Source organism: Arachis ipaensis, chromosome B5 (genome assembly GCF_059453495.1).
Source record: "Arachis ipaensis isolate K30076 ecotype BB chromosome B5, ASM5945349v1, whole genome shotgun sequence".
Lineage (NCBI taxonomy): Eukaryota > Viridiplantae > Streptophyta > Magnoliopsida > Fabales > Fabaceae > Arachis > Arachis ipaensis.
Genome location: NC_142440.1, coordinates 43,825,497 through 43,843,139, shown reverse-complemented (window position 1 = coordinate 43,843,139; position 17,643 = coordinate 43,825,497). Strand labels below are relative to the sequence as shown.

At 38.5% G+C, this 17,643-nt stretch overlaps 1 non-coding gene across 1 annotated transcript; it reads left to right on the top strand.

Annotated features, from left to right (window-relative positions):
* Positions 1-4,497: 4,497 nt before the first annotated feature.
* Positions 4,498-4,605, top strand: LOC148564004 (small nucleolar RNA R71). Its single transcript, XR_015885439.1, has one exon. It is a non-coding gene; the product is annotated as a small nucleolar RNA R71 (small nucleolar RNA).
* Positions 4,606-17,643: the final 13,038 nt, after the last annotated feature.

Below are 17,643 nucleotides of genomic sequence, written 5' to 3'. Positions count from 1 at the left end.
GTATTACCACCGGATACATAAATGCCACAGACACATAACTGGGTGAACCTTTTCAGATTGTGACTCAGCTTTGCTAGAGTCCCCAATTAGAGGTGTCCAGGGTTCTTAAGCACACTCTTCTTTTTGCTTTGGACCTCGACTTTAACCGCTCAGTCTCAAGTTTTCACTTGACACCTTCACGCCACAAGCACATGGTTAGGGACAGCTTGGTTTAGCCGCTTAGGCCAGGATTTTATTCCTGTGGGCCCTCCTATCCACTGATGCTCAAAGCCTTGGATCCTTTTTTATCACCCTTGCCTTTTGGTTGAAAGGGGTATTGGCTTTTTCTGCTTGCTTTTCTTTTTCTTTCTTTTTCTTCTTTTTTTTCGCATATATCTTTTTTTCTGCAAGCTTTTCACTGCTTTTTCTTGCTTCAAGAATCAATTTTATGATTTTTCAGATCATCAGATAACATTTCTCCTTTTCCTTTCATTCTTTCAAGAGCCAACAATTTTAACATTCATAAACAATCAAATTCAAAAATATGCACTGTTCAAGCATTCATTCAGAAAGACAATAGTATTGCCACCACATCAAAATAATTAAACTGTTTTAAAATTCAAAATTCATGCACTTCTTTTTCTTTTTCAATTAAAAACATTTTTCATTTAAGAAAGGTGATGGATTCATTTTCATAGCTTTAAGGCATAGACACTTAGACACTAATGATCATGTAATAAAGACACAAACATAAATAACATAAGCATAAAAATTCGAAAAACAGGAAAATAAAGAACAAGGAAATTAAAGAACGGGTCCACCTTAGTGATGGCGGCTTGTTCTTCCTCTTGAAGATCTTATGGAGTGCTTGAGCTCTTCAATGTCTCTTCCTTGCCTTTGTTGCTCCTCTCTCATGGTTCTTTGGTCTTCTCTAATTTCATGGAGGAGGATGGAATGCTCTTGGTGCTCCACTCTTAGTTGTCCCATGTTGGAACTTAATTCTCCTAGGGAGGTGTTGATTTGCTCCCAATAGTTTTGTGGAGGAAGATGCATCCCTTGAGGCATCTCAGGGATTTCATGATGAGGAGTTTCCTCATGCTCTTGGTGAGGTTCTCTCACTTGCTCCATCCTTTTCTTAGTGATGGGCTTGTCCTCATCAATGAGGATGTCTTCCTCTATGTCAATTCCAGCTGAATTGCAGCGGTGACAAATGAGATGAGGGAAGGCTAACCTTGCCACAGTAGAGGACTTGTCCGCTACCTTGTAGAGTTCTTGGGATATAACCTCATGAACTTCTACTTCCTCTCTAATCATGATGCTATGAATCATGATAGCCCGGTCTATAGTAACTTCAGATCGGTTGCTAGTAGGAATGATTGAGCGTTGGATGAACTCCAACCATCCCCTAGCCACGGGCTTGAGGTCATGCCTTCTTAGTTGAACCGGCTTTCCACTTGAATCACTCTTCCATTGAGCGCCCTCTTCACATATGTCCATGGGGACTTGGTCCAACCTTTGATCAAAGTTGACCCTTCTGGTGTATGGGTGTGCATCTCCTTGCATCATAGGCAAATTGAATGCCACCCTTACATTTTTCGGACTAAAGTCTAAGTATTTTCCTCGGACCATTGTAAGCCAATTCTTAGGGTCCGGGTTCGCACTTTGATCATGGTTCTTGGTGATCCATGCATTGGCATAGAACTCTTGAACCATTAAGATTTTGACTTGTTGAATGGGGTTGGTGAGAACTTCCCAACCTCTTCTTTGGATCTCATGTCGGATCTCCGGATACTCATTTTTTTTGAGTTTGAAAGGGACCTCGGGGATCACCTTCTTCTTGGCCACAACTTCATAGAAGTGGTCTTGATGCACCCTTGAGAGGAATCTCTCCATCTCCCATAATTCGGAGGTGGAAGCTTTTGCCTTCCTTTTCCTCTTTCTAGAGGTTTCTCCAGCCTTTGGTGCCATAAATGGTTATGGAAAAACAAAAAGCTTTAGCTTTTACCACACCAAACTTAGAAGGTTGCTCGTCCTCGAGCAAAAGAAGAAATAATAGAGTAGAAGAAGAAGAAATAGAGGAGATGGAGTGGGCTTTGTGTTTTGGCCAAGGGGGAGAAGTGGTGTTTAGGTTGTGTGAAAATGAAGGAGTGAAGATGGGTTTATATAAGGGTGAGAGGGGTGTGTATGGTTCGGCTATAGAGGGTGGGTTTGGGAGGGAAAGTGGTTTGAATTTGAATAGTGAGGTTGGTGGGGTTTTATGAAGGATGGATGTGAGTGGTGAAGAAAATGGTGGGATTTGATAGGTGATTGGTGAATGGGTGAAGAAGAAAGAGAGTAGTGGGGTAGGTGGGGATCCTGTGGGGTCCACAGATCCTGAGGTGTCAAGGATATCTCATCCCTGCACCAAGTGGCGTGTAAAACGCCCCTTTCTACCAATCCTGGCGTTAAACGCCAGGCTGCTGCCCATTTCTGGCGTTTAACGCCAGCTTCTTGCCCATTCCTGGCGTTAAACGCCAGTCTGATGCCCTTTTCTGGCGTTAAACGCTCAGAATGGTGCCAGACTGGGCGTTTAACGCCCATTCTGCTACCCTTACTCGCGTTTAAATGCCAGTAAGTTTCTCCTCTAGGGTGTTCTATTTTTCATTCTGTTTTGCCTTCTGTTTTTGCTTTTTTCAATTATTTTTATGACTTCACATGATCATCAACCTATAGAAAACATAAAATAACAATAGAAATTTAACATAGATAAGTAAAAATTGGGTTGCCTCCCAACAAGCGCTTCTTTAATGTCAATAGCTTGACAATGGCTCTCATGGAGCCTCACAGATGTTCAGAGCAATGTTGGAACCTCCCAACACCAAACTTAGAGTTTGAATGTGGGGGTTCAACACCAAACTTAAAGTTTGGTTGTGGCCTCCCAACACCAAACTTAGAGTTTGACTGTGGGGGCTCTATTTGACTCTGTATTGAGAGAAGCTCTTCGTGCTTCCTCTCCATGGTGACAGAGGGATATCCTTGAGCCTTAAACACAAGGGAGTCTTCATTCACTTGAATGATCAATTCTCCTCTGTCAACATCAATCACAGCTTTTGCTGTGGTTAGGAAGGGTCTGCCAAGAATGATGGATTCATCCATACACTTCCCAGTCTCTAAGATTATGAAATCAGCAGGGATGTAACGGCCTTTAACTTTTACCAAGACATCCTCTACAAGTCCATAAGCCTGTTTCTTTGAATTGTCTGCCATCTCCAGTGAGATTCTTGCAGCTTGTACCTCAATGATGCCTAGCTTCTCCATTACAGAGAGAGGCATAAGGTTTATGCTTGACCCTAGGTCACACAGAGCCTTCTCAAAGGTCATGGTGCCTATGGTACAAGGGATTGAGAATTTCCCAGGGTCCTATCTCTTTTGAGGTAATCTCTTCCTAGTCAAGTCATCCAGTTCTTTGATGAGCAATGGAGGTTCATTCTCCCAAGTCTCATTACCAAATAACTTGGCATTTAGCTTCATGATTGCTCCAAGGTACTTAGCAACTTACTTTTCAGTAACATCTTCATCCTCTTTAGAGAAAGAATACTCATCAGAGCTTATGAATGGCAAAAGTAAATTCAATGGAATCTCTATGGTCTCTGTGTGAGCCTCAGATTCCCATGGTTCCTCATTAGGGAACTCCATGGAGGTCAATGGGTGTCCATTGAGGTCTTCCTCAGCGAAAATCACTGCCTCTTCCTCCTCTCCATGTTTGGCCATGTGAGATGTGGTTATGGCCTTGCACTCTCTTTTTGGATTCTCTTCTGTATTGCTTGGGAGAGTGTTAGGAGGGAGTTCAGTAATTTTTTTACTCAGCTGACCCAATTGTGCCTCCAAATTTCTAATGGAGGACCTTGTTTCAGTCATAAAACTTTGAGTGGTTTTGATTAGATCAGAGACAATGGTTGTTAAGTCAGAGGGGTTTTGCTTAGAATTCTCTATCTGTTGCTGAGAATATGATGGAAAAGGCTTGCTATTGCTAAACCTGTTTCTTCCACCATTGTTGTTGTTGAAACCTTGTTGAGGTCTCTGTTGATCCTTCCATGAGAGATTTGGATGATTTCTCCATGAAGGATTATAGGTGTTTCCATAGGATTCTCCCATGTAATTCACCTCTTCCATTGCTGGGTTCTCAGGATCATAAGCTTTTTCTTCAGAGGAAGCTTCCTTAGTACTGCCTGTTGCTGCTTGCATTTCAGATAGACTCTGAGAAATCATATTGACTTGTTGGGTCAATATTTTATTATGAGCCAATATGGCATTCAGAGTATCAATATCAAGAACTCCCTTCTTCTGAGTTGTCCCATTATTCACAGGATTCCTTTCAGAAGTGTACATGAATTGGTTATTTGCAACCATTTCAATGAGTTCTTGAGCTTCTGCAGGCGTCTTCTTCAGATGAAGAGGTCCTCCAGCAGAGCTGTCCAATGACATCTTGGATAGTTCAGACAGACCATCATAGAAGATTCCTATGATGCTCCATTCTGAAAGCATGTCAGAAGGGCACCTTCTGATCAATTGCTTGTATCTCTCCCAAGCTTCATAGAGGGACTCACCATCCTTCTGTCTAAAGGTTTGGACTTCCACTCTAAGCTTACTCAATTTTTGAGGTGGAAAGAACTTTTCCAAGAAGGCATTGACTAGCTTTCCCCAAGAGTTCAGGCTTTCTTTAGGTTGTGAATCCAACCATGTCCTAGCTCTGTCTCTTACAGCAAAAGGAAAAAGCATAAGTCTGTAGACTTCAGGGTCAACCCCATTGGTCTTGACAGTGTCACAGATTTGCAAGAACTCAGCTAAGAACTGATGAGGATCTTCCAATGGAAGTCCATGAAACTTGCAATTCTGTTGCATTAGAGAAACTAATTGAGGCTTAAGCTCAAAGTTGTTTGCTCCAATGGCAGGGATTGAGATGCTTCTCCCATAGAAGTCAGGAGTGGGTGCAGTAAAGTCACCAAGCACCTTCCTTGCATTGTTGGCATTGTTGTTTTCGGCTGCCATGGCTTCTTCTTCTTTGAAAAGCTCTGTTAGGCCTTCTAAAGAGAATTGTGCTTTAGCTTCTCTTAGCTTTATCTTCAAGGTCCTTTCAGGTTCAAAATCAGCTTGAACAAGTATGCCTTTATCTTTGCTCCTGCTCATATGAAAGAGAAGAGAACAAGAAAGTAGGGAATCCTCTATGTCACAGTATAGAGATTCCTTGAGGTGTCAGAGGAAAAGAGGAATAGAAGGAGGAGGTAGATAGAAGAGAATTCGAACTTATTAAGAGGAATAGAGTTCGAATTGTACCTTGAGGAGCAGTGTTAGTCCCTTAAATAGAAGGATGTGAGAAGAGAGGAAGAATTTTCAAAAATTAATTAAAAGATTTTAAAAAGAAATTTGAAAATTTGATTGAGATTTTCGAAAACTAAGATTGGGAAAGAAATAAAGTGATTTTTGAAAAAGATTTTGAAATTAGAAAAAGATATGATTGAAAAAAATTAATTTTGAAAAAGATGTGATTGAAAAGATATGTTTGAAAATATATGATTTTAAAATTAAAGTTGATTACTTGACTATCAAGAAATTAAAAGATATGATTTTAAAATTTAAAGTTTGATCCTTTCTTAATAGGCAAGTAGCAACTTGAAAATTTTGAAGTAAATCTTTAATTGAAGCAAGGATTTTTGAAAATAGTAAAAATGGAAAGAAATTGATTTTGAAAGAGATATGATTGAAAAGATATGATTTGAAAAAGGTTTGATTTTGAAAAATTATGAAAACTTGAAAAAAATGTGAATTAAAAACAAAATCTTCCCTCTACTGTCATCCTGGCATTAAACGCCCAGAATGGTGCCCATTCTGGCGTTTAACGCCCAAATCTCTACCTTTTTGGGCGTTAAACGCCCAGCCAGGTACCCTGGCTGGCATTTAAACGCCAGTTTTGCTTCTTCACTGGGCGTTTTGAACGCCCAACTTTTTCTGTTTGATTCCTCTGCTGAATGTTCTGAATCTTCAATTCTCTATATTATTGACTTCAAAAGACATAGTTTTTAAAAAATATTTTTGAATTTTTGATGATGGGAAACAATAAAAATGCAACTAAGATCAAATAAACAATGCATGCAAGACACCAAACTTAAAAATTTGTATACTAAGGACTATAACAACGTAAAAATGCATATGAAAAACAACAAAACACACAAAACAAGAGAATTTAAAGATCAAAGCAATGAAATCATCAAGAACAACTTGAAGATCAATGAAGAACATATTGCATGTTTTCGAAAAATGCAAGAAGAATGCAATTGACACCAAACTTAAAAATTGATACTAGACTCAAACAAGAAACATAAAATATTTTTTATTTTTATGGTTTTATATATTTTTTTGTGATTTTCGAAACTTATATAGAAAAAGAAAATAAAGAGAGTCAAAACTTTTAATAAGAATTCCAGGAATCATACAATGTTATTCTAAAGTTTCAGTCTAAAAAGATTAGACATGTTTGGCCAAGCTTCAGCTGGACATTACATTCAATAGCTAAATTGATGAGAATTAATCAGCTTTTGTGATGGTGGGAACATCACCTTGAAACTCTAGAATTCATTCTTAAAAATTCTGAAGAAAAAAATACCTAATCTAAGCAACAAGATGAACCGCCAGTTGTCCAAACTCGAACAATCCCCGGCAACGGCGCCAAAAACTTGGTGCACGAAATTCTGATCATCAACAATGGCGCCAAAGGACTTGGAGCTCTCAAACATGAATCACACTTTGTCACAATTCCACACAACTAACCAGCAAGTGCACTGGGTCGTCCAAGTAATAAACCTTACGTGAGTAAGGGTCGATCCCACGGAGATTGTCGGCTTGAAGCAAGCTATGGTCATCTTATAAATCTCAGTCAGGTGGATTCAAATGGTTATGGAGTTTAAGGTGATGAAAATAAACATAAAATAAAGATAGAGATACTTATGTAATTCATTGGTGGATTTCAGATAGCGTATGAAGATGCTTTGTTTCCCTTGAACCTCTGCTTTCCTATTGCCTTCTTCCAATCATTCATACTCCCTTCCATGGCAAGCTTTATGTTGGGCATCACCATTGTCAATGGCTACTTCCCATCCTCTCAGTGAAAATGGTCCTGATGCTCTGTCACAACATCGGCTAATCAGCTTTCGGTTCTCGATCATGTCGGAATAGGATCCATTGATCCTTTTGCGTCTGTCACACGCCCCACAATCGCGAGTTTGAAGCTCGTCACAGTCATCCCTTCCCAGATCCAACTCGGAATACCACAGACAAGGTTTAGACTTTCCGGATCTCAGGAATGGCCGCCAATAATTCTAGCCTATACCACGAAGGTTCCAATCTTAGATTAAAAACCCAAGAGATACGCATTCAAGCCATTGCTAGTAGAACAGAGATGGTTGTCAGGCACATGCTCATAGGTGAGAATGATGATGAGTGTCACGGATCATCACATTCATCAAGTTGAAGAACGAATGAATATCTTGGAGAAGAAATAGACTTGAGTTGAATAGAAAAACAATAGTACTTGTATTAATTCATGAAGAACAGCAAAGCTCCACACCTTAATCTATGGTGTGTAGAAACTCCACCGTTGAAAATACATAAGAACAAGGTTCAGGCATGGCCGTGAGGCCAGCCCCCAAACGTGTCTAAGATAGCATAAGACTTATTAAAGATTAAAAGTCTGAAAATACAATGGCAAAAGGTCCTATTTATAGAAAACTAGTAGCCTAAGGTTACAGAAATCAGTAATTAATACAGAAATCTTCTTTCGGGCCCACCTGGTGTGTGCTTGGGCTGAGCATTGAAGCATTTTCGTGTAGAGACTTTTCTTGGAGTTAATCACCAGCTTTTGTGCCAGTTTGAGCGTTTAACTCCAGCTTTTGTGCCAGTTTTGGAGTTAAACGCCAGAATTCTTGAGCTGACTTGAAACACCTGTTTGGGCCATCAAATCTCAGGCAAAGTATGGACTATTATATATTGCTGGAAAGCCCAGGATATCTAATTTCCAACGCAATTAAGATCGCACCAATTGGGCTTCTGTAGCTCCAGAAAATCCACTTTGAATGCAGGGAGGTCAGAATCCAACAGCATCTGCAGTCCTTTTTCAGTCTCTGAATCAGATTTTTGCTCAGGTCCCTCAATTTCAGCCAGAAAATACCTGAAATCATAGAAAAACACACAAACTCATAGTAAAGTCCAAAAATATTATTTTTAAATAAAAACTAATAAAAACATAAAAAAAACTAACTAAAATATACTAAAAACATACTAAAAATAATGCCAAAAAGCGTATAAATTATCCGCTCATCACCATGCGGTAGCTGTACCTGGTATTTTTCATCCGAGACAAGAAATTTGACAGTTGATTAGCCGTGCAGAAACCGTACCTGGTATTTTTTATCCAAGAGGATCATACAGCTTGCCATGGAAGGGAGCACGCATGATTGGAAGAAGGCAATAGGAAATCAAAGGTTCAGAAGCAACAAAGCATCTCCAAACGCTTATCTGAAATTCCCACCAATGAATTACATAAGTATCTTTATTTTATTTTATGTTTTATTTATCTTTTAATTATCAAAACCTCATAACCATTTGAATCCGCCTGACTAAGATTTACAAGATAACCATAGCTTGCTTCAAGCCGACAATCTCTGTGGGATCGACCTTTACTCATGTAAGGTATTACTTGGACGACCCAGTGCACTTGCTGGTTAGTTGTGCGGAGTTGTGAAAAGTGTGAATCACAATTCAGTGCACCAAGCATTATTCGTGATAAGTTTGCACATTGTATACCACATGCTTGATAAAATGCCTCAATGAACATTTCGTTTGATTCATATGACATGGCCATCATATGCATTCAATCTATCTCTTGTTAGGCATATTGTATGAATCGTGCAACTTCAATTATGACTCTTAATGACAATCAAGTTGAATTTACCAATGCATTTCCTTGTTTGTATGCTTGACGTTCCAAACACCCAACCCTTTCATGACTTGTGTACTTGGTTGATGGGTGATTTTGGTGCAAATGCATTGTGCTTTGTAGAATTAAAATTTCATTGTTCATTGTAGAATTTTTATTAAGTGATCACTTTACAAATGATCAACTTTTGATGATTTCTTGATCAAACATATTTTGGCTTTAAAACAAGAACATTGTACATGTGATTACCACTTATTGAGAATGAACAATTGACAAGTCACTTTGAGTGAATGGTTTTTGTTGTTGAACAACCTCTTTTGTTAATGAACTTTCATGCCGACAACCTCGATGATCATTCCACTCAAAAAATTTAAATAAATCATTTGTTGCTTGCTTGAAGTTGCTTATATGTCCATGCTTTAGTCTTGCAACTTAAGCACTTGATTGTGAAGCATCGAACTTTGATTGTTTTATAGTGTGACTGTCGTTTTATTAAGCCGGTGTGTGTGTTCTTACCGCGCGCATTTTTAAAATATACACACTATTGTCTCTTAAATCACACTATTTTGAAAGCTTCCAATCGAGAATTTAAACTCTTCTTCAGTTTATTGGTGCTTCCTCAATAATCTTGTTTTATTTGTTGCCGGATAATCTTGAAACCTTTTGTTTTCGATTCCACTTTTTAGGATATGGAAGAAAGGTAAAGCACCGGTTACACCACCAGTTGTGCAGCCAACAATTCACCCTCCTAATATTTGGTTGGATCACCGAGGCGACAAGCCAAGTACCTTGGTTAACCGAAGAACCGACATCAATATGAGGTAATTGAGAAAAGAACAATCCATTGGGAGCGGACACTGAAGGTTCCAAGCGAGTACGAGGCGATTATTCATGAAAGGATTGCGTCACTTCATTGGGGATTTCTTGAGCAAGAACCCGTTGAAGTTAATGAATCCATGGTGCGGGAATTCTATGCAAACTACCAAGCTTGGGAAGAAGAGTCGGTATTCCTCCGGGGAAAGATGTTGGACACTTCCAACAAAGCTCTAGAAGCTATTCTGAAGATTCCCCACATTTCACCTGAGAAGGACGATTATTCAAAGATCAAAGCGGATGTGTTCAAGGGGAGGATGACTTTGGCTCCTATTCTTAAGAGAATTGGCCATTCTGATGCATCTTGGGAGTTTAGAAAAAGGAGAAAATCTGTTCTCACTAGTGTCGCTTACTCCGATTTGAATGCCGAGGCGCGTATATGGCATCAGATTGTGGCGGACTACATCATCCCGAGCACCCATGCTACCCATGTTAGATTTAGAACTGCTTTGCTACTTTGGGCTATTATGGAAGGAAAGAATATAGCCATTGTGCCTTTGATACACAAATCGATTTGGAAACTCATTGAGAAGAAAAAAATCAACATTTTATTTCCATCGATGGTGATGCGTTTAGCAATAGCAGCAGGGGTAGAGAGGCAACCGACAGACGTCATGTTCAAGAGTCCAAGAGGCAACAAGTTCATTCCGAGGCGAGAATTGGATGCATCATCAAAGAAGACACCCTCCAGGAGGAAGGCACCCACAGCACCACCATCAAGTCTACCAACTTCATCAATTCCTTTACCGTTTCTCCAGTTGCTTCCAGATTTATTCCAAGATATCTTGCACGATATCCACCACATGGAGAATCTTGAGAACAAACATTTCGAGTGGATAGCGGCAAAGCTAGAAGGTGACCCTGTCCCAACTTCTGAGGCTTCATCCAAGCTAGTTGGGGAGGAGGAGGATGAAGGTGACCAACCAACTCCCTGAAGTTTCTTTTTCTTACGGATCGTAAGAATGCACGGAGGACCGTGCAGGAACTAAGTGTGGGGGAGGATTGACAACTTCGTGGGGGGTAAAATTCTTTTCTCAAAATACTTTGAAATACTCTTTTAGTTCTTTTTCTTCATTTTTAGTAGCTTTATCTCTATTTGCATCTTGGTTAGTTTGTTTGTATATATTTCTTTATTGTTTATAGTTATACGGTAGTTAATGTTTGCATGTTGCATGACAGAGTGAATAAGTTTGGTGAAACACCAAGGAATTTCCATGAAATCTTTCTTAGGGCGTACCATTAATTGAATTGAAGAAAAATCTTGTGTTTTTCAACTTGCGTGAAGTATTCTGTTTGTAGAACATAGAAAAGAGCTAGAACAACATACCTTGTGAGATTTGAGCTCTAATAGATGGTTTCATTTTTCAACCATAATGTTTGTTATTGTGTGATTATACTCCTTTTTTATTATGATCATTGATTTGCATGATTCTTTATGTCCTGTATTTGTTGTTTGGATGCATTTAGCATGATTGAGGCCATCTTTGATGTTGAACTCATCAACGTATATGGCCAACCATTGCAATCACCTTTGTGAACCTCTGTTGAGCTTGTAAATCCCCTTTTGTTCTGATTTTAGCACGTTATTCTCCCTTAAGAGAAAAACCATTAATGTCCCTGAATTACTCTTTGATTAGCTTGGGTGGATTAGTGTGTATATTCTAAGTATGGGAGGAATTGTTGGGAAGCATTGGTGATAGAGGCATGGAACTCATTGTGAAAAATTAGCAATTGGGTAATACTCATGCAGTCATTGCTTTAAGTCATATGCATATCTTGTGCTAACAAAGTTAAATAAAAAATAAACTTGTGCATAATAGAATGTGAAATAAAAAATTGAAAGAAAGGATGCATATGTTCATGTTTCGAAAAGAAAGTGCATGAGGAGGGTTAGATAGGAGAAAAATGGGTAAATAGGTTGTATTGTTACGAGTATATAGGCAATATAGGATTAGTTGGACACTTAAGCTAATCAAGGAACTAATTCTTTAAGTCCACTTAACCATATTTATCCTACCTAAGCCCTAGCCCCATTACAACCCTCCAAAGACCTCATGATATTTGTTTTTCATGCATCAAATACTAGTTGATTGTTAGATGACTTGCAAATCTTTGAAAAGCATGATAAAAGGGGAATTGAGTGATTAAGCCCTAAACACTAAGTGATTTGAGTGAATACACATCCGGTGAGGAGTTCGATCGCTCAATTCTATGTTCTTGCATCTCATGTTGTATCCTCTTGCAAGTTGTTTGTGGGTTAGTTTTGAAAATTTCAATTCAACTCTTTAGACATTGATTTTAGTGCATAAACTCTTTGTATTGGCCCTAAAGCTTTCTTGTGATGGATTGGAATTTCATGGTTTGTTTTACCAACTCCTTGCATAGTACATATTGGTAGTAACCTTTAGGATAGTTGCATGCATTTAGGTAGTACATAGAATAAATCATTTTTCCTTTCATCTATCTCCTTTGATTATGTTTAGCATGAGGACATGCTAGTGTTTAAGTGTGGGAGAATTGATGAATCCATATTTGATGATGATTTTTGGTTGAAATTAAATGGATTTCATCATTTAAACTTGCACTTATCCCCTTAAATAGCATGCTTTTGAACTTTCCTCCTAATTTGTGCTTGATTATAAAAACATGCTCTTTTGTGCCTAATTTGATTAATTTTATCCCATTTGCCTTCCATTCGATGCCTTGATATTATTTGTGAGTGATTTAAGAGGTTTAAGGTAGGAATGGCTTGGAGAAAATGGAAGAAGAGCATACAAAGTGGAGGAAGCATGAAGAATCAAAGGAGAAGAGCACAGCGATGTGTAAGTACTTACAGACTTGCGTGCATACACACAACCATCAGAGCAAAGCCACGCATGCGTGTGAACCGTATCGCGCGCGTCGCGCGTCCATTCGAGCATTGCCTAGTGTGCGTGCGCACAACACCCTATGCGTATGCACAGGAAGAGATTTTGGCAGAGTGTGCATGCGCACATACATGTATGTGCGTATGCACAGGTGTCCGCACATGCCTTCATTAAAATTGCACGTGACTCACGATTTTGGTGGATTGGAGGCCCATTTCTGAAGCCATTTAGCTCATAATGATGGAGAAATAAAGGGAAGACCATAGCATATCATTAGGGTAGCTTAGGAGTAGTAGTAGGAAGCTTTAGTATAGTTTTTCTTTAAGTTTTTCATCATCTCTATTAAGGTTTATACTAGGGTTTTACATTCAAGTGCCATTTTCATTTTTTATCTTGGATTTTGCTAGCTTCCACTGTAAGTATTTCTTTGTTACTACTCTTTATAGCTACATTGTTCTTACTCTTTCTTATACTTCAAGTTATACTCCAATTTTACTTCTCTTTTGAACCTTCAATTTCTTGTTGATGAATTTGATAATCGATGATTGTTATATGCTTTCTTGAGTTGTTATTGTTGATTGAGATCACTTTTTGCTTTTAGTTTCAAACATTTTCTCATTTTTTCCATGTTTAGTGTTTTTGTCCACCAAGTGTTTGACAAAATGTCAATTATGATTTTGGGCTAGTTTTCAATCTCTTGGCTTGGAAAAAGTGAGTAATTGGGTTCCTAGAGTTGGAATGTCCAACATTTAGTGTCAATACTTGGATTATTAATTGTTCTTGTTCCCACTAACGCTAATTTGTTGCTAAGGCAATTAGCAAATAATTTAGGATTTGTGGGTTAAGAACACTTATGCTCATTTAACTTACTCTCCGATGTGGGGGTTAATCAAGCGAGATTAATCCATTCTAATTGTCATAGTTGTGGTTTCAACAAGGAAAGGACCATTAGCTCATTCCAAGCCAAGATACCTTTTATGCTTTAAATTGTTCATACATATTTTCATCAATTTCTTTTATACCTTACATGTCTATATTGCATAGTTAATTCGCTAATTCCTTTATTAGTTCATTTATCACAATTTTGCATGTTCTTTTATTGCTTTATATGTTTATCTCTTCATTGAAAACCTCATAAGCATCACAACCAGAATTGTACACTCATTGGTCTCAAGTGTCCTTGGGAGACGACCCGGGAACTAAACACTCCCGAAATTGAATTGGTTTTTAATAGTGACATCTCTTTAGAATTCAAACTTTGATTGTGAGAGTTCATTGTTGGTTTGGGCTATGCTATTGACGAACTTGAATTCAAACTTTGATTAATTCTAAACCGGAAATAACTACGCCCATCAGGCGGCTACGGCCTTTCCTTTCATCTTTCTATAATGTTCTCCAACCTTGGGTGCCATAAGCACCAAACTTAAAAGATTTGTTCGTCCTCGAGCAAAAATAAATAAAAGAGAAGAATGGAGTAGAAGAAGAAGAAAATAGATGGAGATGGAGGGAGAGAAGTGATTCGGCCAAGGGGTTTTTAGAGTGTATAAAGTGTTTGTATGAAGGGTTAGTACGAGGGGGAATTTATAGAAGTGGGCTTGGTTAGGGTTCGGTCATGGGTGGGGTAAATGGGAGGAAAATTTGATTTGTAAGTGGGTAGGGGTTGGTGGGAGTTATGATGGTTTTGGGGAAGTGATATAGATGTGATTGAGCTAGGGTTTATAGGGAATAGTGTGTGGGGAAGAGTGAAAGTAAGAGGGAAGAAGTAGGGTAGGTAAAGATGATGTGGGACCCACTGGTCCTGAGAGGCTAGGGCATTTAGAATCCCTGCCCTCTGCATGGGCGTTTGAACGCCCAGGGTCTGCCTCTGGCTAGCGTTTAATGCCAGCAAGGCTGCCATTTTGGGCGTTGAATAGCATTTAACGCCAGCAAGACACTCTATCCAGAGTGTTTTGTTTTCATTGCTAAACCTTTCTGTCTCTATTCTGACTGCTTCACATGATCATGAACCTAAAGAAATGACTAAAGAAAAATAAACTTTAAGAAATTAGAGGAAATAGAAATAACTAAATAAGGTTGGGTTGCCTCCCAACAAGCGCTCCTTTAATGTCACTAGCTTGACGGTTAGCTCCTTACGGAGGTTGATATGGGCTCAAAATTTTGCCCCTTACAGTGAATTTTCTTCTTGTCTTCTCATGAATAAGCTCTACATGCTCTAGAGATAAGACACGACTCACTGTATGTGGTATGACTGGTTTCTTGGTGAAGACAACTCTCATGCCAAGTGAGAGGCCTTCAGTAGGGACTTTCTTGTCCCTCTAGCCTTTAGGTACTTTCTTCTGAGTACCTTTGTTCTTAGTGCTTGTTGATGGCTGCCCAACACCAAACTTAGTATAAATGTTTGGGGGCTCAGTAAAGCTCTGTACTGAAAGAGATGGTTGGAACACTAAGTGTTGCATAGTTATCTCTCTATTTTCAGAGGGAGAGTTGGGGTGAGGCCTCTTGAATAAGATGTGATCTTCCCCTAGTTATAGAATTAGTTCTCCCTTAGCTACATCAATGATAGCATTGGCAGTGGCTAGGAAAGGTCTTCCAAGGATGACGGAGTCATCCTCATCTTCCCCAGTATCTAAGATTATGAAGTTTGCAGGGATGTACAGGTCTTCAACGTTTACCAGTACATCCTCTACTAAGCCATATGCTTTCTTCATTAATTTGTCTGCCATCTCTAGGGAGATGTGATAAACCACTATTTCATGGTTTATCTTGTGCTCAATTGAGTGGATTTTATCAACTCTTTACCCACTTATTCATACTATTTGCATGGTTTTACATTTGCCTTCCTAATTATGTGCTTTAATTGAAAACATGCTTCTTTGATCTTATATTTGCTTATTATTAATCCTCTCTTATTACTATTAGATGCCTTGATATGTGTGTTAAGTGTTTTCAGATATTATAAGGCAGGAATGGCTTGGAGGATGGGAAGAAAGCATGCAAAAGTGGAAGGAATGCAAGAAGTTGGAGAAATTGCTAAGCTGTCCAGCCTGACCTCTCTGCACTCAAACGGCTATAACTTTAGCTACAGAGGTCCAAACGACGCGGTTTCAGTTGCGTTGGAAAGCTAACATCCGGGCTTCGATTTGATATATAATATGCTATAGTTCTCCTGACGCTAGGCGACACAACCGCGTGATCCATGCGGCCGCGTCGTAGTGACGAAAATCCAACGTGGCAAAATTCGAAACCAGCGAATTCTGGACTGTTTTTGACCCAGTTTGCGGCCCAAAAAACACAGATTAGAGGCTATAAAGTGGGGAAATACATCCATTCATAGGAGGCTCACACATTCACAATTTTAGGAGTAGATGTAGTTTTTAGAGAGAGAGGTTCTCTCCTCTCTCTTAGGATTAGGATTTAGGATTTCTCTTAGTTTTAGGAGTGACTCTCAATCCCAGGTTCAATGTTCTTTTACTTTATATTTATCTCTTACTTCCAGATACTTTAATGCTTATATTAGTTATGTTGCCTATTTGGCTTATGCTACATTCATGTTATGATTTTCTTAATTAATATTATTTGAGGTATTTCAGATTTAAGATTGTTTTGCTTTTAATTTAATTTAGATATTTCCCTTTTGGCTTTGGTTAAATAATTGGTGACTCTTGAGTTATCAAACTCATTGTTGATTGAGAATTAGAATTCTTCAAGAATTAATTCATCCACTTAACTTACCTTCATAGTTAGAGGTTAATAAAGTGGGAGAAAAATCCAATTCTCATTACAATTGATAAGGATAATTGGGATAGGACCTCCAGTCTTCATATCTTGCCAAGAGTTTATTTTATTATTACTATTTTATTTTATTCTTTTTGTGCAATACACTGCTTCCTTACTTCCAAAACCCCCAATTTACAATCTTCATAACCAATAATAAGAACATACCTCCCTGCAATTCCTTGAGAAGACGACCCGAGGTTTAAATACTCGGTTATCAATTTTAAAAGGGTTTGTTACTTGTGACAACCAAAAACATTTGTACGAAGGGATTTTTGTTGGTTTAGAGACTATATCTACAACGCGACTCTTTCTATGACATTCTTTACTGGCAAAAATCCCGACGTCAAAATGGCGCCGTTGCCGGGGAATTGCAAACGTGTGCCTTATTATTGGTTATTGTAAATATTTACTTTTTTATTTGTTTTTGTTTTTATTTTTATTAAATTAAGAGGTTATTGATTTTTATTTTAAAATTTTTATCTTATCTTATCTTATTTCAAAAGTCAAATTTCAAATTTCAAAAATTTAAAATTCAAATTTCAAAATTTAATTTTCAAATTCAAAATTTAAATAACCTTTTAATTTCAATTTGTTTTTATTTTTTTAATTTTTATTTTCTACTATGAACTCTTACCCATTTAGCTTTGAGTCTGGTTACAATAATGTTTCAGGAAGAAGAAATTACAATGAGAACAGGCATCAAGGTTGGAACAATCAAAGATGGGAGGAGCCACAAGGATTTGATCAATCCTCATGGCAACAACCACCTCCAATGGACTATCAACAACCACCACCATATGCCTATGAACCCTTTCCTCAACATAACTTTGGACCACCAAACTCACAAGCCCCTTTCCGCCATTCACCTCCATATGACCCTAACCCTCAACCACCATACCAACCACCTTATGAGCCATATGAACCATATATAGAACCACCCCAATTCCAATCCAATCACTCCCAACCACCACCACTTTCTTTTGTATCATGTCCAAGTCCGACAACCCGAGAAGCAGAGGTTCGCCTAAGGGAAACAGTAATTAAATTTCAGGCAACCGTTCAACAACTGGAGCAAGCAGTAATTCAATGGGCTTCTAGGCACTCAAATATACAAGGATTAGCCACAGCTCCATGTGGACAGTCTAGTGAAGAGCGTAGCATGAAGGAGATACCAGAAAC